Source organism: Sarcophilus harrisii, chromosome 1, assembly GCF_902635505.1.
Source record: "Sarcophilus harrisii chromosome 1, mSarHar1.11, whole genome shotgun sequence".
In the NCBI taxonomy this organism is placed as follows: Eukaryota; Metazoa; Chordata; class Mammalia; order Dasyuromorphia; family Dasyuridae; genus Sarcophilus; species Sarcophilus harrisii.
Genome location: NC_045426.1, coordinates 168,533,560 through 168,560,491, shown reverse-complemented (window position 1 = coordinate 168,560,491; position 26,932 = coordinate 168,533,560).

The window sequence follows — 26,932 nt, the reverse complement described above, 5'->3', positions numbered from 1 at the left end:
GTGAAAAGAAGAATGTACCACTGGTACAGGAAGGATGTAAAGAAAGGGGTGTGACTTTTTTCCTCTAGTTTCAAAAAGACTCATTTGGAGGTACTGATTACAGAAGGGGCTATTCTGTAGATTGTAGAGGGTGCAAAGAAGTGCATGAAATTCAATAATATTAACTTAACTGGGAGTAAGGGCTAGAGATCATCATTTGAGATGAGTAGATCTTCACAGCCACCCAAGGGGCTATTTTGTGTGCCAGAGGGATGGGTAGGGCTGTGGGGTGGAACTAACAATAATAAAAGAACTTTGATAACTGGCCTTGAGTTTATCTTTCCAATTAAACTTTAACGCTCCAGTTTCCAAGAACCTTATCTTTCCAATTAGATTATAATCTTCTTGAAGGCCCTGACCACATTTACTTTTAACTTCTTTAAGTACTCACTGTTCTTAGCACAGTGCTGTGTACATAGTAGCATAGTGCTGTGTATGCTCAATAAATATTTATTGAATGACTTATTAAATTAACTATAGATCAAGTTAACTTGAAAGCTGCTGACATTACTTAATTTCATTGGTGATCTCCCAAAGAAATCTCAATCTTGATTCTATTCTGAGAGGGAGCTCAATATAGTTTCTCTTATTAACAGGGAGAAAACTGGTTGATAGGAATGATGGGAGCCCTGGTAGAAGTTAACTATTGCCATCTAATGTTTGGGATAGAAGAGAAGAAGTACATTCATAGTTTGACATGAAGTCTACATTATATTTAAGAGAAGCAGATTTCAAAGGGCTCAGAGGAAGAATAATTAAGAACCACAAATTACAATTCAACATGGGAAGCCAATTCAGGAGGGATAGTACAAGGATGATATTTGGAAACAATAAAGAGAAACAATTCCAAAAAGAGGAAAAAGGGGAGTTACCTTTAACGACCAATGTAGTTGCACAAAGAATTCATTAATCACCTTGGACTTAAAAAAAAAAGAATGTGTTGAAAACAGAAACAAGACCAATTAAAAGAGGGTAAGTATTAAAAACATAGTCTTGCAAAAATAATGAAAGGTATGCTGAAATTCAGAATAAGCTGAGGTTGGTGAGGGAAGCTAAATACCTGTTTTTACTGTATTGAGAAAAGAAGGAAGATCTAAGAAGGGATAGGGCCTTTGCTTGAGGTGGATGGGATGGCAATAATTGACAACAGAGAGACATGAGGGACACTTAATTTTGTTTATTTTGCTTTTGTTTTCTCTGTCAGGGCACTTGACCTTTGTACTGGAAATGATAGAGCAAAAATGGCTATGAGGTAGTTGATAATTGAGATAAGTAAGAGAGCACCCATAAATTCAAGTCCTCTGGACCAGACCTTAGGTCCTGAAAAAATTGACAAATATGATCACTGAACCTCTGATAGTAATGCCTGAAACATATCCGTTTTAAGAAGGGACCATAAGATTGGAAAAAAGGCAAATGTCCTTCCCTGTATTCTTTTATTAATTTATCATTTTTTAATGGAAAAATAAATCCTTCAATTAATATCTATGTGATCTGACAAAATAAATTCCCCTATAACCATATTTGAAAATGTATGCTTTTTCTTGCATTTTTATTTAGTTTATTCTCTGTCAAGGTAAAGAATATGTTTCATATTTATTCTTTTGTACTCCTGTTTTATCACTTCATGGGTCAGAAATCCAAAGTTTTTCACAGTTTTTTTTTTCTTTTTCTTACTATTGTTATCATTGTATAAATTATTCTTATAATTCCCCTCACCTTCATCTGTTATGAAATCATAGAAATTTTCCCAGTTTTCTCTAAAAGTTTTCATTTCATCATCTCTTATGGGAAATAATATTCTATTATATTTGTATAGTACATTTCTCAATAGGAAGATATAACTTATGTTTTCAGTTTTTGATACACAAAAAAAGCTATTATAAATATTTTTGTATAAATAAATTCTTTTTATTTCTTTGGGGATATAGTCTTAGTAATGGCATAGCTGGATCAAAAAATATATCCAGTTTAGTAACTTTCTGGGCATATTACAAATTGTTTTTCAGAACATCTGGACACTAACAGTGCCCTATTGTACTTATTTTTCCACAGTCCCTTTAACCTTTGTAATTTTCTTCTTTTGCTATCTTTGATAGTCTAATATACATTTATCTAATTATTACTTATTTAGAAAAATTTTTGTTTTTTAATTAAAAATTTTTTAAGTTAAAAAAATTACCAGATATTTATTTTTCTCCCTCCTATTCTTGCTCTCATGAAAAAAAGAGAAAAATTAACCTCTTGTAGCAAATACATAATTAAGCAAAAATAATTCCCATATTGTCCATTCAAAATAAAAAGATTGTCATATTTTACATATTTAGTCCATCACTTCTCTATTAGGAGATGGATAGTATTTTTATAGTCAGTGTTTCTGATAAAGGTCTCATTTCTAAAATATATAAAAAACTGTATCAAATTTATAAGAATATAAGTCATTCCCCAATTGATAAGTGGTCAAAGACTACAAATAATTTTCAGATGATGAAATTAAAGCTATCTATAGTCATATGAAAAATGCTCCAAATCTCTATTGATTAGAGAAATTAGAGAAATGCAAATTAAATTTTGAGGTATCACCTCACACCTCTCAGATTAGCTAAGATGGCAGGAAAAAATAATGATAAATGTTGGAGGGGATATGGGAAAATTGGGTCACTAATACATTGTTGGTGGAGTTGTAAAATGATCCCACCATTTTGGTGAGCAATTCAGAACTATGCCCAAAGGGCTATAAAACTGTGCATACCCTTTAACCCAGCAGTGCCACTATGGGATCTTTATTCCAAAGAAATCATAGAAGAAGGAAAAAAATTTCCATGTGCAAAAATGTTTGTAGAAGTTCTTTTTGTGATAACAAAGAATTGGAAAATGAGGAGATGCCCATCAATTGGGGATGGCTCAATAAGTTGTGATGTATGAAGATAATAGAATATTATTATTCTATAAAAAATGATGTACAAGATTTGTCTTTCCTAAGGACTTATGCAGAACATGCTACCTGCCAAAACAGGCACAAGAACTAAACAAACATAAACATAAAACATTTTTATACAAATAAAGTTATATCTAAATAATTGAAGTAATTTTTATTATTCCTAGATGGGTAAACCCAATATAATAAAAAATGACAATTTTATTTAACTAATTTATTTATGTAATGCCCCTAAATGAAATTATTTTTAAAAATTATCTTGCTGAATTAGAAAAAAATCACAACAAAGTTCATTTAGAAGAATAAAAGATCAGGAATTTCAAAGAAATCAAAGGGAAAGAGATATAAAGCAACTAGAATCAGTAGGATCAGACTTTAAACTACATTATAACGTGAGACCATTGTTGAAGTATAAAATGAATAATTTTGATTATTTTTCAATTAAATTTTTCTTGTATAAATAAAATTATGCATCTATGAATACAGAAAAATGGGGGAAAGCATGCATAGATAATCTCTCAGATAGAATGCGATTGGGTTGCTAATGCAGACAAGATTAGAAGGGAAGCAATAAACTGGGAAAATATTTTTACAGTTAAAGGTTCTGATAAAGGCCTCATTTCCAAAATATATAGAGAATTAACTCTAATTTATAAAAAATCAAGCCATTCTCCAATTGAAAAATGGTCAAAGGATATGAACAGACAATTCTCAGATGAAGACATTGAAACTATTTCTAGTCATATGAAAAGATGCTCCAAGTCATTATTAATCAGAGAAATGCAAATTAAGACAACTCTAAGATACCACTACACACCTGTCAGATTGGCTAAGATGACAGGAAAAAATAATGATGATTGTTGGAGGGGATGTGGGAAAACTGGGACATTGATTCATTGTTGGTGGAGTTGTGAACGAATCCAACCATTTTGGAGAGTAGTTTGGAACTATGCTCAAAAAGTTATCAAACTGTGCATACCCTTTGATCCAGCAGTGTTACTACTGGGATTATATCCCAAAGAGATTATAAAGAAGGGAAAGGGACCTGTATGTGCACGAATGTTTGTGGCAGCCCTTTTTGTAGTGGCTAGAAACTGGAAACTGAATGGATGTCCATCAGTTGGAGAATGGCTGAATAAATTGTGGTATATGAAAATTATGGAATATTACTGTTCTGTAAGAAATGACCAACAGGATGATTTCAGAAAGGCCTGGAGAGACTTACACGAACTGATGCTAAGTGAAATGAGCAGGACCAGGAGATCATTATATACTTCAACAACAATACTAGATGATGACCAGTCCTGATGGATCAGGCCATCCTCAGCAACGAGATCAACCAAATCATTTCTAATGGAGCAGTAATGAACTGAACTAGCTATACCCAGAAAAAGAACTCTGGGAGATGACTAAAAACCATTACATTGAATTCCCAGTCCCTATATTTATGCACACCTGCATCTTTGATTTCCTTCACAAGCTAATTGTACAATAATTCAGAGTCTGATTCTTTTTGTACAGCAAAATAATGTTTTGGTCATGTATACTTATTGTGTATCTAAGTTATATTTTAATATATTTAACATCTACTGGTCATCCTGCCATTTAGGGGAGGGGGTGGGGGGGGTAAGAGGTGAAAAATTGGAACAAGAGGTTTGGCAATTGTTAATGCTGTAAAGTTACCCATGTATATATCCTGTAAATTAAAGGCTATTAAATTAAAAAAAAAAAAAAAAAAAAAAAAAAGAATGCGATTGGGTTGGAATGTTCTGGTGGGCTAAGAAATGATGAACTGGTTGATTTAGAGAAACATGAACAAGATGCTATTCACCTTCAGAGAAACAGATGACAAGGGGAACTAATGCTTATTTATTAAACATTAGTACTGCCTTACATACATATGTATGGATATTTATGTAAATGTGTTTGTGGATATTAATGTATGTATATATGTGTATATAAATGCATACATACACATACACATATATACATATATGTCCACACACCTAATTGTAGCCTTGGGTAAGATAGGAATAGGAAAAAAAAAAGTAAGAAGCACACAGCAAAGAACAAAAGAAAAACTTACAAGGTGGCATTTGAATGAGAAATCAGGGGTGTGCTGGAGTCAGCTTAAGTAGGTCCAGAAGAGCTGATTGTTAAATTTTCAGTGCAAACATCTACACCTTGGAAATTAACAAATTTATTGATTATCTAAACTTGTGAGAAAAAGAAAAGAAAACCTACAAGGAAACAAAGAAAAGCCGGGCAGTTTTGAAAATAATGTGTAGTATCTATTATATAGGTTTTCTTGAAATGGAAATCTATGGCTTTATATTGAATCCCATTCTATGTTCTGCTCTGGACATGGCAATTTTTTTCTTTTCTTATTTTGTGCTTAAGTTTAGAATAAATTTAAAAACAGAATATACACAGCTTTCCTTTGCTTGTCTCCAGTGCAACTTGTGGAACTCGGGAAGCTCTTTTCCAGCTATGCATGAAAAATAATAATATCATGAAAAGTCTTCTAGTTGACTGTGAAGCAGGAAGAATTAGCGACTTGGGAGATACTCTGCCAAAACTGAATTTGCATGTCTACCAGACTTTCTTTTCCTTGAGGAAAAAACTGACACGAGTTGCTGAGTGGGGGAAGAAGACGGAATCCCTTTCTCCCAACTGACCTCTGTATCCATGACCACCTGGACACCTTTGCTTCTTCTGAGTTTGCTTTTTTTCTGATTTTAGGTGAATGAGTGTTCCTGAGAGAACAGTGCTTAGGTGACCATAGAAATTTTGGTCACCTCAGAAGCCTCACTGGCAGCTCACCTCTGTAGCAGAGTTTATCAGAAGCAGTAGCAGTAGCTGCTGAAGCAGTAATGATGGATAAAGATGCACAGAGCTATGGAAAGAGTTACCTGAGATTTTGGCAGCTTCAGGGATTGTGACCCCTTATAACCAAGTGAATTGCTGGCCACGAACTCTACAAAGACATCTATTTTGGGGGCTCAGCAGAGAGGAACTTTGGGAAGACTTCTTTCACAAAGTGAGAAAAGGACTTGGGGTGGAGGAATGTGTAAACTCATATTCTCCATATATGTTCTACACCACTAGTATACTTTAAGGCTTCTAGGTGGTGCTCGGGATAAAACATTGAGTTTTGAGTCAGGAAAGTTCAAATCCAGCCTCACATGTTTCATAACTGTGTGACTATCTGACTCAGTTTCCACAATTGCAAAATTCAAAACTAATATTCTCTTCCTGGAGTGGTTGTAAGGATCAAATGAGATATTATTTGTAAAGTACTTAGCATACCACAGGAACTTAGTAGGAACTTAATAAATGCTGATTGTCTTCCCTCAATTTTCCTACTTTAAATATGAGCTCATCCTCCCCAGTGAACTTGTATGTACATGAAGAAAATGTGCCTTTTGTCCCCATTTGGGGAACCTTTTTGGTAACTTTTCCAGGATGCCATTTAACAAAAACAAACAAACAAAATCCTTCCTTTTTAGAAGTTAATTGAGGCTCCTGGATGATTATTGATGGAGGTTCAGGTGCCAGAGTACTAGGAACCAGAGCCCCTTGGGATTATATCTATTTCCCAGGGGAGAAAAGCAGTCACTTGCCCTTTGGGGACCCAGCCTGTGAAGGTTCATTTGACTTGGTAGTGAGTCCAGAGGAAGGTGCTACAGTTAGATTACAGATTTCAAGATGAAAGGGAGAAAGAAAGAGAAAGGTTATAAACATTTATAGAGTGTCTACTATGTGTCAGACACTGGGTTAAGTGTTTGGATTTAGAGATCTTCTTGTCATGTGTCTTCATTTTGTAGGTAAATAATCTGAGGTTCAGAGAGTTTAAATGATTTACCCAAAGGTAAATTTCAGGGTGAGATTTGAATCCAAATCACCAAACTCCAAATCTACCACTTATCTCCTCAATTTTGCTCTTTCATTCATCAATTAATTCATTCATTTGTTCATTCCTTTATTTATTTGCCATAGTCCTTTCTGTTTTCAAAAAGTCTATCTTCTCTACTAGCTTTTCAACACGGGCAGATGACATCTGAAACTTATCCCTGCAGCCTTCTGCAAGTTGAAACACAAAAGCATCAAGTTGTTAAATGATTTTACATCAATGATTTTCTTGCCTCCTGCACCCTGACATTCCCTTTGGTCCATATGGAATGTGCAACTTGGTGGAATTGTACAACCTCTTGTTTGGAGTCAGATATCATTAGTGTACAAGGACTAATGCCTCTGGAAATTTCTAAAATTTTACTTTTAATTTCTTGATCAGAAAGTATTTTAAAAATGTATATATTCATTTAAAACTTAAATATAAAATTAAAAAATGAAATAAAAAACAAAAAAACCCCATTGTCATGTACACAGCAGAACATAAGAGAGAACAATTTAAGATCGGAACATATTTAATCTATCTTATGTTCTTTCTAACTTTATCCGCTTACTAATTTTGACTTTATTTTCACTTCCTATTTTATTTTTGCATCTTCTAATTAATTTAGTTAAGTCCAGCAAAACTGTTTCAATGATTTCCTTAGCTCACATGAATTCTATATCTGTGTGCCTGATCCCCAAAGGACATGCCAAAAATTCTCATTAGCCCATCTTCTCTTAGACCTACAAAGCTATCATGTTTCTTCTCCTCCTACATTATGACTTTGCTCTTTGCTTTGTTGACTCTTGGTCTGGCTTCTCTAGCAGATTCTTTATGTATTTTAAATACTTAAGAGAATAGAATCATAGATTTTGACCTATAAGAGACCTCAGAATTTCTCAAGCTCAATCTCCTCAATTCATACATGAGGAAACTGAGTCCCATTACACAGGTAATGAGAATCAAAGCCAATTCATTTCATTTTAGATACTGAGCCTCTTTCACTGAACCAGTTTCTTCAGTTATTGCCAGAAAGATGGCATTTGAATAAGATATCAGGGGTATGCTGGAGCCAACTTAAATAGGTCCAGGAGAACTGATCGCTAGATTTTCAGTATGAATATCTTGGAAATTAATAAACACCACAAATCAGAGATTGATTGTCTAAACTTATGAAAGTAATGGGAAAATGTTAATAATGCAGAATAATGTGAAGCATTCTTCCCCCCACCCCTTCTTTAGAGAACTGGTTGTTAAATATTGACCAGAATATCCTTGTATATCATTTCTTAGGGAGGGATTACAGATCACACATTTAGTGAAGGACTGACATTTTAATTTCTTCCTTTCCTCACTCATGGAACCTATGAGTGCCAATTGTTTTATTTTATTATGACCTTACAATCCAACAGCTTCTCCCTAAATTAAGCACAGTCTATATTTTTGCATGGTCTAAGAAAAATGAAGGGTCAAAAACTTTTTTCATAGTTTAGGCATTAACAAACATCCTAACCACCTCTTTCCTTCGGCATGTTCCATGGTTTTATTTTTAAATTATCCAAACAGATGTTTTCTACTTCTTTGTGGCATTTCCATACATTTTTCAGAAGCCAAATAGGTGTATCAGACTTTACAGCCATGTCAGTAGCCTTAGGGACAAAATTCCTGAAAAAACCTGTAATCATGATTTAGTGATCTTTGTATAGTTCATTTTCTTATATCTTTCTTTTCTTATTAAAAAAAGTAACAATATTTTTTGTTAACATTCCTTGTTTTAGTCTACTGGTCATTTTGTTGTTCTTCCATATGCTTTTGTTGAAAGGACCATTTTCTTGGAAGATCTTTACTCCATAGTCTTTTGGAATTCTGTTGTAGAGTTTCTGGACTCAGGAATGTGGATCCTCTTTAAGCAACTTAATCACAACACTCACCTCTGGAGCTGTGGTGCATGCTTTAAAAAAAAAACAACAGCATATTTTAATCTTAATTTATGGAATAAATCAACCAATTCCATAACAATATAATTAGGAGATGGTTGCATATAAAATTGCAAATCAATTACATACAACTTGTTATTCCTTTTAACTATGTAATAAAGTTATCACATCATTTGATTTCATTTCAGCTACATCCTTTTAATGCTTTCTCTTAATCTCTTTTCATTCTAGAAACTGTTCCATAAAGAACTCCTCCTCTGTCCTGTTTTTTCTTCTTGGAAGCTGTTTTAATTTTTATCCTTAAAGCCCATCATTACTTTTTCTTTTCTTCTTGCACTATCTGAGAATAAAGTAGTGTCTTTATTTTTGCTTGACCTCCCCTTCTCTTTGACCTTGTTCATATACATTTTTGTATTCTTTGTATATTTTGTATTATTATATATATCCAATTTGCATTATTTGATTTTCCTCATTTGTTGTTTAAATTCTTTATTTTATCTTCTCTATGTTCTGAAGCAATACTTCTTTCAGCTGGGACTTTCAAACCTTTGACTTTACTCCTTCCCTTGATAACTTTTCTCATATTAGTTTTTGAAATATATGTTCTACCACTCTCTGTTGTACTCCCTTGACCCCCATTTCTCTTGTACTTTTAATTTCTTCCTGTTCTAACAGGAATTTGCTCATCTTTCATGTATCTCTGCCAAATTTCCCAGCTTTTGAGAAATTAATTTTAGTTAATAACATAGCATAGCTAGGCAAAGCATTGTTTTTCATTTTTCATTTCAGGGTCTCTTATTTGTCTTAAACATAAATCATAGAAACCCATTTATTCACTTCTTTTAATAGAAAAGAGCAAAGACTAAAAAGTCTTACCTCTTGCTTCACACCTTGAAGGAGCTTAGTCCATCCTCCCTCCCTTTCCTAGAATTTTTGAGAAGGGGTTCATGTAATTTGAATAAGCTAGCCCACCTCCATTAAGAGAAGACAAAGGACTAAGAGATGTGAGGGAAGGAGGAAGATGTTCTCTCCAAGCCTTTATACAGAATAGAAAGTAAGAGACATGCTCGCCTGGAGGGATTTGGGGGAAGAAAGAAGGCAAATAATAGTGAGCTACCATGAACCTACAGGGCAATGGATACAGTCACCTATTTAGGTAGTGCAAGGAAATAATGCTTCTAGAAGCCTGAAAGAACTCTTGTGATGACAGGAATGGGGATATGAACAGAAGAAAGCTTAAGCATAATAGAGGTGTGTCTTTGAGCTGTTAATAATTCTAAAGGTTTTCTCCATTTGTGGCTGCTAGGTGAACTTGGAGTGAGGATGACAAATTTGAAATCTCCCTCAGACACTTTACTAGGTGGGTGACCCCAGGCAAGTCAGCTAACCTCTGGAAGTTTCATGTTTATGAGGATCATAATAACACCTGCTTGTGAGGATTAAGTGAGATCATACAGGTAAACTTTAAGTGCTAAAATGTTAATTATTATTAGGGACTATTTATTAGTGACTTGCTCTTCCAGGGAAGGGGATGAACATCAATTTTTGGAAGCTGAAGGGCCACTAAGAGCAAAGAAAGGCATCCAAAAGGAGGACAGCGACAAGAACAATGACTGGCAATACCTTCTGAGAACAAGGGAAGGTGTTTAGGAAAAGGATAAACTCTGAATGCTCCCTACTGGAGCTTTACCTGTGACAGTACTGGAACTCACTTCAACTTTAATCATCTGGCTTGAAGGACACTCATTAGTAGATGGCAATACTTCTATGGGTTTGTATGCAAATGGTTGGATGGTGAAGTAGACTGAGCAACAAAATAGAGTCAGGAGGACGTGAATTCAAATCTGGTTTCAGAGACTTCCTAGCTGTGTGACTCTGGGAAAGTCACTTAACTCTGTCTCAGTTTCCTCATTTGTAAAATGAGCTGGAAAAAGAAATGTCAAAAAACAAAACAAAAAACAAAACTCCAGTATCTCTAGCAAGAAAATCTCAAATGAAGTCATAGAGAGTAGGACATAACTGAAAAATTACTCAACAACAACAAAAGTTTGCTATAAGCTTGGAAACAATATGTTCAGGCTTTTAGAATTATGTGTAAATAAAGCAGCATAGAATTGTGTGTAAAGTAGACACTGAGTCAGTATCTAATAGATTTTCCTATAAGTAATATTTCATAGATTTGTAGTAATTATTTTGACTTTCTCAATGATCCTTTACATTTTTTCCTTTCTCCTCTTTCTCTCTTCCTTCTAATTTGTGTTCTCCCTTTATCTTTTGATCTATGCTACTTCTCCTTTTTTTATTTTAGGATTTGGGTCTTAGTATATATGATGGATCATTAATCCCATTTTCTTTGGTAGGAGGTCCAAAAGGAGGCACAATGTTTAAAAGCAAAAAAAGAGAGTTGATCCTAAGGGCTGAAATGGAATGGTTAAAATTTGGTGCAGCCATTAAGAGGACAGACTTGGCTCCAGTTTGATGTTAGACTGTCAGCTAGACTGAGAAGGTGAAGAAGATGCATTTCACCTAAGGGAAGAGCTATCCTTGTTTATAGCTAATAGGTTACTGACTTAAATATAGACTTAAAATGCCAGAATAGAATTTCCCAGGCACACCGGATAAGCTTAACTAGGGATCTTTCTAGGTTTAGAAATTTTCTTTGATTTAAAATTTCCCTAAATTCTCTAATAAAGCTTCTAACAACAACAACAACTCTATGTTTTTATTGATTTAGAATTGGAGGTCATTTGAGCCCACAGCTGGAGCAGTAGTTTATGAGAAAGTCTGAGCTCCCCCCAAAATGGGCTTATGTAAGGGTTTATATTCAGGATAAATTGGGTTTGAGTAAGGTTCTCTCTTTGTGTGTGTCTCTGTCTCTCTGTCTCTGTCTCTCTCTTTGTGTGTCTCTCTCTCTGTCTCTCTTTCTCTCTCCCCCCCTTTCTCTGTGTCTCCCTGTTTCTGTCTCTCTGTCTCTGTTTCTGTCTGTCTGTCTATCTATCTCTCTATATATTTTTCTCTTTTAGTAGGAACAGGGGGAGTCAACAGGCTCATATCAAGTGCTTACTATATGTTAGGTACTATGCTTAAGTACGGAAAACTGAAATTATTCTCCAGGGCTCAGTCTCAGAACTTGACATTAACCTAGTAGGGGAGTTACTATACAAGGTTATTCATCATTCTCTTTTTCCTGGAGGCACAGCTGCATCCTTGTTCTCCATAATTAAAACATATTTTACACAGCACCTCAGATTTAGAGCTGGAAGTGATCTTGGAGGTCATTTAGGCCTCCAAGTTCACAGTTGTTCACAAATGAAAAAAAAAGACTTAGAGACTAAAATGACTTGTTCAAAATCATTCAAATAATTAAATGGCAGAGTAAGATTTGAAGCAGATTCTCAAATTCTTAATTCCATAGTCTTTCTATTTCACTATACTGCCTCCTTTTCACTTACCTTGACATAATTGGAAAAATCCCTTCTTGTCATCCTTTACCTTTTTCATAACCTCAACTTGTATTCTCTGACACTATTTTTAAAAGTCCTCCTTTATGTTTTCTGCTTTTGTATGCTCCGAGTGATCTTTGTACATATATTTCTAAAATCTGAGGTCATTAGATTGTACTCTAGTGGTTTCTTAAATGACATCTTTATTATATCTTTGGTTATGTGGCTTAAGTCACCTCTAGCAAGACCTATTAGACCATATTGGAGTAGCCTGAAACTTCACTGGAATGAAGGTGAGGGTTTGTGTGAAGGGAAAAAGGGCAAACCAATGTGGTTAATAGGTAGAGATCCCAGAAGGAATGATTCATAAGGCTCTGCAAATATAACCCTGAAGGGGCCCTCCCCATTAGAAAAAAGATTTTGGAGCAATTTTATCAGTTTTTTAAAGAGCTATACATAATAATAATTCATATTTCTAAAGCCCTTTCCTCACATCAACCCTATAAGGTAGGTTATATATGTAGTATCATATCTATTTTATAAGCAATGAAAGTGAGACAAAGGACTGTGGAATGATTGGTTTTAGCATCATATAACTACTAATTTTTAGGTCTACTGGATTACAGAATCAAGGCCTTTCCATGATGCTGCTCTGCATTTCGCAAAGAGATACCATGTTATATGGCATAATAGGTTTCCATCAAGAGAGTTTGGGGGGGCCAGTGTAGGATAGTAGAAAAAGTCTTGGATTTGGGATTAGAAGACCAGATTTCAAGTGAGTTGTTTTAACTTTGGACAAGTCTCTTCATTTCTGAGCCTCAGTTTCCCTATCTTGCAAAAGAAGAATAACATTACTTAAATTACCTACCTCAAAGAGCTGTTGTGAAGATTGAATGAAGCAACATATGTAAAGCACTTTGTAAAAATGTGAACTATTATTATACCCATATTGTTTTAATGAAAGGATTTATTTTAATCTAAAAAACATTGAAGTAGGTACTCCCATATGCTAAAGGGTGCGTCACTTAGGGACATGGAGAACCAAAAGACTCATGTTCATTGCCTCCCAGGGTTATCATGAGAATTAAATAAGAAAACACTTTGCATGGAAAAGAGCTGGCACAAAGTAGCTAATAGTAGTAACCTAATGTGTGCTTAATGCCCATTATCCTTTGTAGTCCACAAGAACTGAATTTACACCAGGCTCAGTATTGAAACATATCCTTTCTCTGTCTCTGTCTCTGTCTCTCTTTCTGACTTTCTCTCTCTCTCTCCCTCCCTCTCTCTCTCTCTCTCCTCTAGTAGCTGCAATCATTTCTCCTTTTGTTTACACATATCCACATTCACTCACATCACTTTGGAATCTCCAGGGCAAAATTTTACTTTAAAAAATGTTGAACTTCCTTGATTTCAAGAGAGCCCTGGGAGACTTGTGAAAGTAACTGAGGGCAGAGTCCTGGCCATAAATGTTTCCCAAATACACAGCCCTTAATCCCTAAATGTCCCTCAAATAAAACTTCTAATTCTCAAATATCCACCAAATCCCCAAGCCTTTCTCAAAACACTTAAAACAATTCATAATCCCCCAAATCAACTCCAGACCCCTGTACAAGACTTAATTCCTATTCACCCTCACACTCTTCTATACCCAGACCCCAGTGTTTACTTGTGGTTTTTGTTTTTTAAGAGCTTGTCAGTCAAGAGGGAGTTTGGTCTTTTGTGAAAGAATATGTCTCTTCTCTGTATAGGGACATACTCTAACTCCCCAGTGACTGTCATCAACATACTGCTTTTTCCATTTGTTTTTCAAGTGAATGGTGGGGGGTGTCAATAAAATTGAGATGTTGAAGCAGTAGGAGACATTTTTATTTTTACTTTTGTTTTGTTTTAATTTTTCTCAAAGGTCTGAAAATGTATTGAATTTCTGGTTTGTTGTAATTCTAAGAATTGGTTCCATTAGTATTTCTTTTTCCTCTGAGATTCTTCATCTTTCTTATTCCTCAAAAGACTTTAAAGCAAAATTTAGATTTCTTCTAATGGTTCAAATCTGTTAGAGTATGAGTAAAAGAAAAACTTGTCCATCTGACAGTTACAGTCCAAATAAAAATTTCAAACTAAGACAAAGGAGAATTGAGAAACCTTTAGCTTCACATATGTCCTGCAAAGGGCCAAGGGCCAATTAACTCCATCCTGCAGTAGTTAGATGGCAAAAGGAATTAACACAGTGTAGAATAAGAGCTCACAGTAGCAGGTGCCTGGTATATGCTAAAGGGGTTTCAGGGCAGGTACAGGAAAGAATAGAAACTACATACAGGGTATGGTGGCCAAATGGAAAGAAGAAAGAGGTAAGTATTGTCATATTTATGGAGAACAAACTTATCAGGATATTCTCAGGTGATTTGTCACAAACTGACTAAGTGTTGGAGGAACACAAAATTCTCGCTACCTTGTGTAGCTACCTAGATAATTCCATCAAGCAGAGCTTACTCCTGAGAACAGTGCCCTTACTGACCAGGTAAGGCACCTCCTCCTACCATACATTTACAGTTAATTTCAGTGTCTTTTATTGCTGTTATTGTTTGTTGCTGTTGTTTTCAATCATATTACACTGTTCATTACCTCATCTGGGGTTTTCTTGGAAAAGATACTGGAATGGTTTGCCATTTCCTTCTCCAACTCATTTTGCAAATGTGGAAATTGAGGCAAAAGAGTTAAGTGACTTGCCCAGAGTCACACAGCTGGTAAAAGCCTGAAGCCAGATTTGAATTCATGTAGATGAGTTTTCCTGATTCACATTCTATCCATTGATAATCATCCAAATCCTAGTCTTACGAAATTCAAATCCCATCTAACCAGTGAAAAACTCCTTGATTATTTTAGGCCTAAAATAATAATAAATAAAAATGATAAAAAATAAAATCTGCAGGATTTAGGCTCTGTGGCATCCAATTTAGTTATTAATTGTAAGCCCTATTGTTTTTCTGTTATTGTGTGCTACTCTGATGTCACTAGATTGTAGACTTCTTGAGAATAAACTTCCTTTTTATGATCCCATAACATAAAAACCATGCTCATAAGGGGGTCTTAGCACATACCTGTTGATTGTTGGTTTTGGGCAAACACTAAATGTCCCTCAATGCTCTCTCTATAAAAGTTTAGATTTTCCGGAAGCAATTTACAAAAACACTGAAATTAGAAAAAATACTTTAAAAAATCCTTAAAACAAGAGGGAGTGTGATTGTATTAGATTTTGGGATCACAGGGACTGGATTTGATACCCAACTTGGTGGCTTTCTTCTTGGATGAGCTGAGGCATTTGACTCATCTAGTGCATGTACTCATCACTCCACTCCTGGATAATTTCACTAACCTGCTAGCGGGTCTGCCTGCCTTACTCTCTCCCCACTGCAATCCATGCTCCATTCAGTCACTAAAATGATTTTCCTAATGTTCTGGTCCAGTCTTGTTCCTTCTTTACTCAATAAAGTCTAATCATTCACTATTGTCTCCAAGAGCAAATACAAAATGCAATGGCACTCAAAGCTCTGTCTTTTCCCCATGCATCCTCCATTCCATCTACTGAACTCCCTGGCTTCTTTTATATACCAGTTAAAATCTCACTTTCTACAAGAAAGCTTCCCAAGTTTTCTTAATTTTAGTGATCTTCCCTTTGTTAATTTCTTCTATTTATCGTGCATATATCTTGCTTTGCATATATTTGTATGCTGTCTTTCCTATTAGAGTGTAAGCTCCTTGTGGGAAGGGTCTGTTTTTTTGTTTTTTTTGTACCCTCAGTGCACAGTGCCTGGAATATAGTAAGTACTTAATAAATAACTATTGATTATTGATCTAATAAATGAAGGAGGTGGACTATATGACTTCTATGGTGCCTTTAAGTTTTAAAACTATTGTCCTAGTGCTACCTTCCCTGCATAGAAGACATTTGAACTAGATTAAGAAAATGAAGGGAAGAGTCATTTCTGTAGAGGGAAGTATTTATGGATGGAATCCACGTTCCCCAAAAGCCTGAGGTAGAGAATGCTGAGATCACAGAGGAATTAATTGGAGAATGATTAATATTTGGTTAAATTACTTGATATTTTGTTTTTTAAAATTTACTGAAATCTTTTACATAATATCTTTATTTCTGAATCTTTCCCCCTTTTCTTTATGAGAGCTGTCCCCTACAATATAGTATATATATATATATATATATATATATATATATATATACACACACACACACACACACACACACACACACACACAATACAAAATGCAATTTTTCTGCTAAGGGTCTTTTAGATATTTATAACATCATTTGTGGACCATACAATAAAATCAACTTGAAGAATTTAAGCAGTGTGAGGTCATTGTATGAGCTTTCAGATCATCATTGCCTTCAGTTGCCTTCAGACCAAATGATTTCATAGGCTTTATATGACCCAAAGACTGGACATTTCTCATCCCTGCTTTACAAGAAAAAAAGAGAGAAAAAAATCAGTTCAGCATCATATTGTCTAAATCTTAGAGTATAACTCACACCTATAATCACTGGCAAAGAAGGGAAATAGAAGCATTTTTTCAATTCTTCTCTGGATCCAAGCTTGACAATTTAAATTAGTGTTTTGTAATTAGCTTTAATTAAATGTCTTCTGTCCTGATTTCACAATCTTATGAAATGGTCCGACACAGAAGTACAGACTTAGAATTGTAGATCTGAATAAATATTGATCCAAAATAATATGTCACACCAGGGAAATAGAGAGGTGTCTCAGATCTATGTGGAGATTTAAAGGAGGCCCATATTGTAATTTTAAACCTTTACCTCTATAGTCTGAGTTTTTTTATAAATTATCCTTCCATTATAATTGTGAGCTCTTTTAGAGCAGAGACCAAGTCTTATTTGTTTTTGTATCTTTCCCAAAATCTAGCACAATGCAGTATACATGGCAGCTGTGTAATTACATACACACACAAATACAGACACACATATATAATTGTTGAAAAAATAGCTGTATGCCAAATATCATATTATCATGGACCATAAATAATTATATTAAAATTACAAATACTATGAAATTATTCCTTTCATCTAAGAAGAAATTATGGGGATCATAACTCTAGATATAGAAGAGACCTCAGAGATAGGATTTGAACTTGGGTCTTCTCATTTTAGAGTCAATACTATTTTCATATTTGGGGGTACTACTGATTCCTTTTTCCAGTTAGCAAGTCTATAATAGGTTAGTCAGCCAGACAGACATGACTTTCCAACAATGGAATGGGGGAGGATATTTTAAACTAACTTGTTGTTTTCTGACTCTTCATAAAAATATGATTCTTAGCAGTTACTCTAAAGACACAGACACACACCTACATATGTATATCTATTTATATATAACATATATACATGTCCAAAAACACACACACACACACATTTATTCCTAAAAATGGTTTGGACCCATCTAACACCCTATACCAAGATAAGATCAAAATGGGTCTATGTTTTAAACATAAAGGGTGATACTATAAGCAAATTAGAAGAGTAAGGGATAGTCTACCTGTCACATCTGTGGAGAAGAGAGGAATTTATGACCAAAGAAGAACTAGAGAACATTATGAAAGGCAAAATTTAATTTTCATTACATTAAATTAAAAATATTTTACACAAACAAACCAATGCAGCAAAGATTAGAAAGGAAGCAGAAAGCTGGGAAACATTTTTTACAGCCAATGTTTCTAATGAAGGCTTCATTTCTAAAATATATAGAGAACTGAATAAAATTTATAAGAATGAAAAGTCACTCCACAATTGAGAAATGGTTAAAGGATGTGAACAGACAATTTTCAGATGAAGAAATTAAAGCCATTTCTAATCATATGAAAAATGCTCTAAATAACTATTGATTACAAATTAAAACAACTCTGATGCACCACTTTTCATCTCTCAGATTGGCTAAGATGACAAGAAAAGATAATGATAAATTTGGAGGTGATGTGGGAAAACTGGGTCACTAATGCATTGATGGTAGAGTTGTGAAATAAATGATCCAACTATTTTGGAAAGCAATTTGGAACTATGCCCAAAGGGTTATCAAACTATGCATAACCTTTGACTCAGCAATGTCACTACTGAGTCTGTATCCTGAAGAGATCATAGAAGAAGGTAAAAGGACCCACATGTGCAAAAAATATTTGTGGCAGCCCTTTTTATAATGGCAAGAAACTGGAAACTGAGTGGATGCCCATCAGCTGAGGAACAGCTGATAAGTTATGATATATGAATGTAGTAGAATATCATTATTTTATAAGAAATGGTGAGCCAGTTGATTTCAAAAAAGCCAGGAAAGAGTTATATGAACTGATGCTGAGTAAAGTGAACAGAACCAAGAAAACATTGTGCACGGCAACAAGATTATGTGATGATCAACTGTGAAGAGCCTGGCTCTTCTCAACAATGTGATGATTCAAGGCAATTATAATAGACTGATGGAAAATGCCATCCACATCCTAAGGGAGAAATATGGAGAAAAAATTTAGAATTGAATATTCACTTGGTCCTTTTGTTGTAATCTAGTTCCAGAGATTTCTAAGTTTTCAGTTCTTCCAAGGCGGCATGATCTAAAAAGAAGTTGTGCTGAAAATGTGAAGCAGGATCCTTGTTCCCCTGATATTGCATGTCAGGCTTATGCTCCTCCTAGTCCTGGTACTATGATCTAGTACCGTGTATGGACAGTGCAACAGAGTCCTGCATCCAATGCCAGCAAAGAGTCCCTTTGCTCCTCAACATCTCAGTCTGAAGACTTACAGAAAAATTAAAGGGAAACATTACTTCATGTAATTGTATTAACAAGATTCTGTTGTTTTTAAGTTGCCTAAAGAATAGTCATTATTCCCTAAGAGAAGGGAGATTGTGCATGACTGATAGAATATTTGGAGACAGAAGCTGCATGGTATCTAATCAATTTAGGAGTTCTGACTGCATTGTTTTCCAGGTACAAACAATTCTGAACACAGAAGCAAGATGCAAACTCTATAACTCATCAAACCACAATCATCTTAGAAATTCCTTATGAAAAGTTTTTTTTTTAAGCAAAGTTCCATTTATAAGAAATTATAACTTCTTATATATATGTATATAATTGCTTTGTAGATGTGACAGGGTTCCGAAAAAACTATTTCATCTAAAGAGCTATAACTTTTAAAATTCTTTATGGAAAGATGAATTTGGTATGGAGAAAATTGGAGGTTTACCTTTCCAAATTACAATTCAATTGTTCTATCCATCCATGATAATTCAGAGTCTGGGGAAAATTTTCTTTAATTTTAAATTCATTTTTATAATTTGAATTTTTCTCATAATTACAAGAAAATATTATTTCATAATTTAAAAATCCATATGGATATTTGGGAAAAAAATTCTGCTTTTCTTCCTTTGCAAAAAAATTAACTACTCCTTTTTTTCTATCACAGTCATTTTGCAAACACTCCTACAAATTAAACTCTCTTAAAAGTAATTTCATTTGCTTAATTCTCAAAGACATTATTTTAATGACGTAAGTGAATGCCCAAGAAGCATTTGATGTCCTTGTGAATGGATTAATAAGTAACTAAAATTTGATAGCAACCCAATTCTTCAAGGTTACCTATATGGTAAAATGGTGCCCAGGGTCCCATAATTAGCAAATATCTGAGGCTGAACTTGAATTTAAGATTTCCTGACTCCCTATTCAGAGCTTTATCCACTATACCACCTAACTGTCTCTGGTATTAAGATATTCCATATACGTCAGGTCATTTAATCTCTCCAAACCTGATTTTCCTCATCTTAAAAATAAAGGGCCTCTGAGATCTCTTTAAGGTCTAAATAGAGTGGTCAAGGAAGAAAAAAAATTACATATAAAGTAAACCTTATCTACCAAGACTATTTTCACCTCCTTGATTTCTTCTGTCCTTGATTGTGTTTCCTTTGTGATTTTCTCCTCTGTTTTATAAAGTTTCATGGATTTGTGTCTGAGGCCTTGGCTGACTTAGTTGAACTAGATAATTGCCTGATCAGTCTTCCTTTAGTTCCTGTATAACTTGGGATGCTTACCAAAGTAAGCACGAATTTAGGGTGGTAGTGTGTGATGGTCTTTTTCCAGATACATTAAAAAAATAAGTAAAGAAAAGAAATGCTTGATAAATCTTGTACTTGAAATGCAGAAGAAACAATTTTTGCATCCAAGAAAAATTTCTCCTTTGTTGGTCTTCCCACGAGGGATTTGTTCCCCACCCCCCCTTTCTCTCTTCCCACCCCCTTCCTCTTCTCACCACGAGAAGCCCTGGGCTTATTTGTGGCCAGTGTGTTCCAGTTCTAGAACCCAGCCTTGCCAGAATCTTCTTCCTAGTGGGAAATCTCCCGAGGCCTCCCACTGACAGAGGAGACCACCCACCCCATCTGTAGCTAGGGGCTAGAAATACTCCCAGCCCAGATGTAAAGAGATGTTGCAGATCTTACTTGAATGTATATTCATTGCTTACTTAATATTCGAGCATCTCCTTCTAAAGATATTTCCATTGAACTAACTTGTGGTGTCACCATCTGGAAAATATCAGGCCTCACCCCACTGAGGTAAACCCCTATTGCGTATTTTCTCCCTTTAATGTGAGCCCAATGGGTATGGGGTGTGTGTATCTCTGTGAATAGAAACTCCAAGCAGAACCAGCTCTCAGACATATGATTCTTTGTCAATAAGTCCGTCGTATGTAGACATATTAGCTACCCCTCCTAAAGGGTGCTAATACAAAATTCAAAACAGTTCCATGGGGGGTTATTAGCATAAAATATCAGGGTTCAGAGGACCTACAAGCCATCTAGTCCCACGCCTTCATGAGAGATTGTCCCTTGTCCAAGGTCACACAGTGGTCTTTGTGACTTGGTGTGAAGTCCTTATTCTTAATCTGAGGCACAAGTTTTTCAAAAACTCATTTTGTCTTCATGATGAAGCAATTTTAGCACTAATCCCAGTTCTGGTCCTCTGTCTCTAGAACTGGGGTTCTTCAGGTGATTTAAAAATATTTTGATAATTGTATTTCACTATGTTTCTTTCTTTTTTTTTATTTAATAGCCTTTTATTTACAGGTTATATGTATGGGTAACTTTACAGCATTATATGTTTCTTTTTTAATGCTATGTGCTTCCTTTTAATCACATTCTTTCAAGAAGGAATTCATGCACTTCATCAGAATGTCAGTGTTCCATTGCACACACAAAAAAGGAAATTTGACCTAGAATATTATCTCTGCCCAAACTCAGCAGTGAAAGAAAACTTTTAGATTTTTGACTCAAAAAGAATATTCAATGTAACCAATGCCCAATTATCCATAAAAATAGAAGTGAGTTCAGACTTAGTGGACAAAAGGAGGCAGCATGGTACAGTGGAAATGGCATCTTAGAGAGTCTGATGACACAGGCCCTACCATGTTTATCTATGCATGTTTTGTCAAGTCATTTAATCTCTCTATGTCTCAATCTCCACCTGTAAAATGAGGGGATAAGATAAATGGTCTCTGAAATTTCTTTTAGCTTGAGATCTATGATCTATATTGAATTAAAGGGATTTGTTTAGGAAGATTTTAGGAATCAGTAAACTTTTTAAATGACTTTCAAGGTAGTTGGTTTTCTTTGTAATCCAAGGAATTTAGTTTATTAATTTAAAAACATTAGTTGAAGAGAGGATCCACAAGGTTCACAAAACTTTTAGTTGAGTCTTTGACACAAAAGGTTTAGAATCCCTGTTATATAGCATGGCATGTAGCATTGTGGGTAGAATACCTGTCCTTAAGACAGGAAGATTATTTTTTTCTGAGTTCAAATCTGGACTTAGACACTTACTAACTGTGTGACCCTGGGCAAGGAACTTAACCCATTTGCCTCAATTTCCCTCAATTGTAAAATCATTTGGAGAAGGAAATTGCAAGTCACTCTAGTATCTTTGTCAACCCCCCTACTCAAATGGGGTTACATAGAGTTGCTTATAATTGAAATGACTAAACAATATATTGTAAATTGAAATTCATTTGCATTCTTTGAGCAATCATCAAATGAGACATAGGTAAGTATCATAAGCAAATGATAGGAAGAAGCTAGTCTATGCTTTATAATTTCCAGAAGCTAATATGGAAGTTAATCATTTGTTCTTGTATGATAGAATGTCAATTGCAAACTACAAATAGATAGCACAGAACAGCAAAATATCATTTGTGTATGATGTGACATGGAAGACGCCTGCCCCTTGGGGATAGTAGAACTCTAGGAAAAATTTTCAGGGTGCACATTATCATCAAGCAGATACTCTTCTTCTGATATTTACTTAATTCTGGCTCTAAGTAGAGCCAACCTGACTATGGACATCAACCACATGACAAATACTAAGGGCAGAATACCATGAGCTCAACTGCTTCGTGGCTCCTTTTAACCTTAACTGGTGTCTCTCCAAAAAACATATATTAAATGCTTGCTATGGACCATTGCAGCTGTGCTGGAATTCAAAGGTTAATCTTCATATTAAAGGAATATAGAAGTGTGACTGGCCAAATCTCCCACATGACTATGGACTACTTAAGAAAGTTGTTAATGAATGTCCTTGAGCCTATCTAAGCTCAAATGATAGCCTGTATCTTACTTTATTCCTAACACAGAACAGTCTTCCTTTGGTGAATTTATCAAGCAATCTGGTGTAATAGGTCAGCCAGTTTTTAAGCAATTCAATCCCATTCTATGGCTTCATCTAAGCTTCATCTAAGACCCAATAATTCTTCTTGCTCCCCATTAGGCTTATGTCTCTGGGCCATTGTTGCTTTTCAGTTGTGTCTGACATAACTGGGGTTTTCTTGGCAAAGATATTAAAGCAGTTTGCAATTTCCTTCCCTTGTTCATTTTATAGATGAGGAAATTAAGGCAAATAAAGTTAAATGGTTTTCCAAGGGTCAAACAGCTAGTAAGTATTTGAAATCACATTTGAACTCACTCAGTATCCTCCTGACCTTAGACAAAGAACTATATCCCCTGAGTCACCTAGCTACTGCCTCTAGGTTGTTTTACCTTCCAAATAGTCAAAACTGGGTGGTGAAATGGGTTCTGTGTCTGTCTGGCTGTCATCTGGAGTGCAGAATAAAACACAGCTGCCCCAAAGTCAAAGGTGACATGATGAAATGGATAGTTTCATTTACAAAACAGCTGCCTCCTACTGTAACTTAAAAAAACACACACACAGCACCAAAAAATCAACTAAACTGTACTGGAGGCAAAACTTGTTTTAAAAGCCTGATTTTTTAGTTTTTTGGGTCCATGGGCCAGATGGACCCTGGATACAGAACACTTTCCTATCCATTTCCCTTGCCTCCCAAAATCTTAATAGAATTAAAGAAAAAAAAAATGGTGGTGCTTTTGATGTGGTGTCAGTGGGGATCTAGATCAAGTTTGAATAATTTATGCCAGAAACACATCATGGATGCAATAAAAGATCCTCAAAGACTGTCAGTGGTTGTGCCATGTTTTGGGAACCACTGGTTGAGCCAGCATGGGAATAATATACAGAGCTCCTAGACATGGCTCCCAGGCTTACTTCTTTGTCTCATCTTAGTCTTTGACCCAAGGCCTGCAGAATTAGTCACCGACCTAGTTTTGAATCATGGAATTTTAGAACTTAAGTGTTAAAAGGGACACAAAAGTCAACTGATCCAATCGTTCCATTTTATAAGTAAGGTAACTGAGATCCACAGTAGATTAAATGCTGCTCTTGAAATCAGGAAGAATCATCTTCCTTAGTTCAAGTCTGACTTCATACACTTTCTAGCTGTGTGACCTTGGTCAATACATTTAAGCTCTTAGTTTAGTCTTAGTTTCCTCATCAGTAAAGTGAGCTGGAGAAGGAAATGAAAAAAACAACTTCAGTGTCTCTGCCAAGAAAACCAAATTGTGACCAAATAGGTCACGAAGAATAAGACACGAGTGAAATGAATGAGCAACACAGAGACAGAACATGATCCCACCACCCCTTTCTTAGTTCAATGTCATGTGCCTCAATTTCCTTATCTGTAAAATGAGGGAAGTTGAACTTGACAGCTTCTAAAGCTCCTTCCTGCTCCAAATCTATATAATTTTATTTATGAACCTCTGATTTTGTTTCCCTCATCATTGGCTGGGTTAGGAGAACACTACTCAAGGGAAATGGGAAAAATAGTTGTTAAAATTTAAGACTTTGAATAAAAAGTATGGTATAAAATCATTCTATATATAGTAGGTGGGAGAATTTTTTTTAAAGCTAGATTTGGGATTTTCTTGATTTGGGGAATTCTCAGTGAGGAAACTTCTTCTACCTGCCCTGATCTTTTTACCAGTTGGTTGCAAAGTGGCCCAGTATATAGAACACTAGACTGAGAGTCATGAAAACTTGATTCCAAATCTATCCTCAGATAGGTATGAGCTCTGTGACTCTGGGCAATTCACTTAACTGTTGTTTTTTCCCCCTCAGTTTTCTCCCCTATAAAATGGGAGTAACAATAGCACCTACTGTCCAGAGTTGTTGTGAGGATCAAATGAAATAATTTGTGTAAAATAAATTGTAAATCTTGAAACATTATATAAATGTTATTTCATATATTTTTTGTAACTGTTCTGAACTTACCACTTCAGATACTTGCGTAGGGGCACTAAAAAGCTAAGTGATTTTTTGAGGTCCCAAAGTGAGTATGCTTCTCTCTCTCTCTCTTTTTTTTTTAGCTTATTTATAGATAATTTTAATGTCTTCCAAGTTTTCTTGTATCTATTTATTTTTTAAATTAAAGCTTTATATTTTCAAAACATATGCAAAGATAATTTTCAACATTCACCTTTGCAAAACTTTGTGTTCTAATTTTGTTTTCCTTTTCTTCCCTCCACCCTTTCCCTTAGATGTCAAGTAATTCAATATGTTAAACATGTGCAGTTCTTCTATACATATTTCTACAATTATCATGGTACATAAAAAATTCAGATAAAAAAGGAAAAAAATGAGAAAGAAAACAAAATGCAAGCAAACAACAATAAAAAGGTGAAATTTATGCTGTGATCCACACTCAGTCTCCACAATCCTCTCTTTGGATGCAGATGGCTTTTTTCATCCCAAGATCATTGGAACTGGTTTTAATCACCTTACTGTTGAAAAGAGCCATGTCCATCTGAAATGATCATCATATAATCTTGCTGTTGCTGTGTATAATGTTCTCTTGGTCCTACTCAGTTCACTGAGCACCAGTTCATGTAAGTCTCTCCAAGCTTTTCTGAAGTCAGCCTGCTGATCATTTCTTACAGAACAATAATATTCCATAACATTCATATAACATAACTTATTCAGCCATTCTTCAACTGATGGGCATCTACTCAGTTTACAATTCCTTGCCACTACACATAGGTTCTTTTTTTCTTTTTAATGATCTGTTTGGGATATAGGCCCAGTAGAGAGATTGATGGACTAAAAGGTATGCACAATTTGATAGTTCCATTTTGTTCTCCATAAAGGTTGGATCAGTGCACAACTCCACCAACAATGTTTTAGTGTCCCAGTTTTCCCACATCCCCTCCAATATTCATCATTATCTTTTCCTGTCACCTTAGCCAATCTAAGAGATGGTAGGGACACCTCAGAGTTGTCTTAATTTGTACTTTTCTGATCAATAATGATTTAGATTATTTTTCATATGATTATAAATGATTTTAATTCCTTCTGAAAATTATCTGTTCAAATTCTTTGATTATTTATCAATTAGAGAATGGCTTGAATTTTTACAAATTTGAGTCAATTCTCTATAGATTTTAGAAATGAGGCCTTTATCAGAACCCTTGGATGTAAAATTATAGCTTTTTATATACAAAACATATGCATGGGTAATTTTTCAACATTGACCCTTGCAAAAACTTGTTTCAACTTTTCCCCTCCTTCCCCTCTACCTACTTCCCTGGATGGCAGATAATCCCATACATGTTAAATATCAACATTCATTTTCATAAAACTTTGTGCTCCAAATTTTTCTCCCTTCCTCCCTTAACTTCCTCCCTCCCCAAGACAGCACTTAACCTGATATGGGTTAAATATATCTAGCAGTCATATATTAATCAACTACTAAGTGTGAGGTACTGTGTAGGATAGCAAAGACATAGCAATCCATTTCCAATAAGTTTATATTTAATGAGGATGGAGAAAAAGCAAACACATAAATAGAAAAGTATCTGGTTTTGGTTCTCAACAAATTTTCCTAATTGCAGTTCTCCATCTCTGACTTTCCATCTCTAATGGCCCAGAGGCAAGCAGGGAAGGGCACTAATGGGGATTAGCTCAATCCTATAGTCCCACTCCCTGTGGAAGTCTTGGGTAACCTCTCCTGACTATATCCAATCAAAAAGCCAAGTTATGTCAAACCCCTGAGATTAAATTGCCCCTGTAAATCTGCCTATAGCCTATGTTATCTTCTCTGAGTCCCTTTTGGATTGTCCTGCTAAGGCATTCTCCCTAATAGGGTCTTTTTCATTTTACAAGTAACTAACTCTTTTAGGGTGCTAAATTCCATTTATCTGCCAATTAGTGACATACTCTGACTTCATGGCATATTCCCTTTCTCCTGGTTAACTGTGAGTTCCACTGAGGAACTTTTTTTC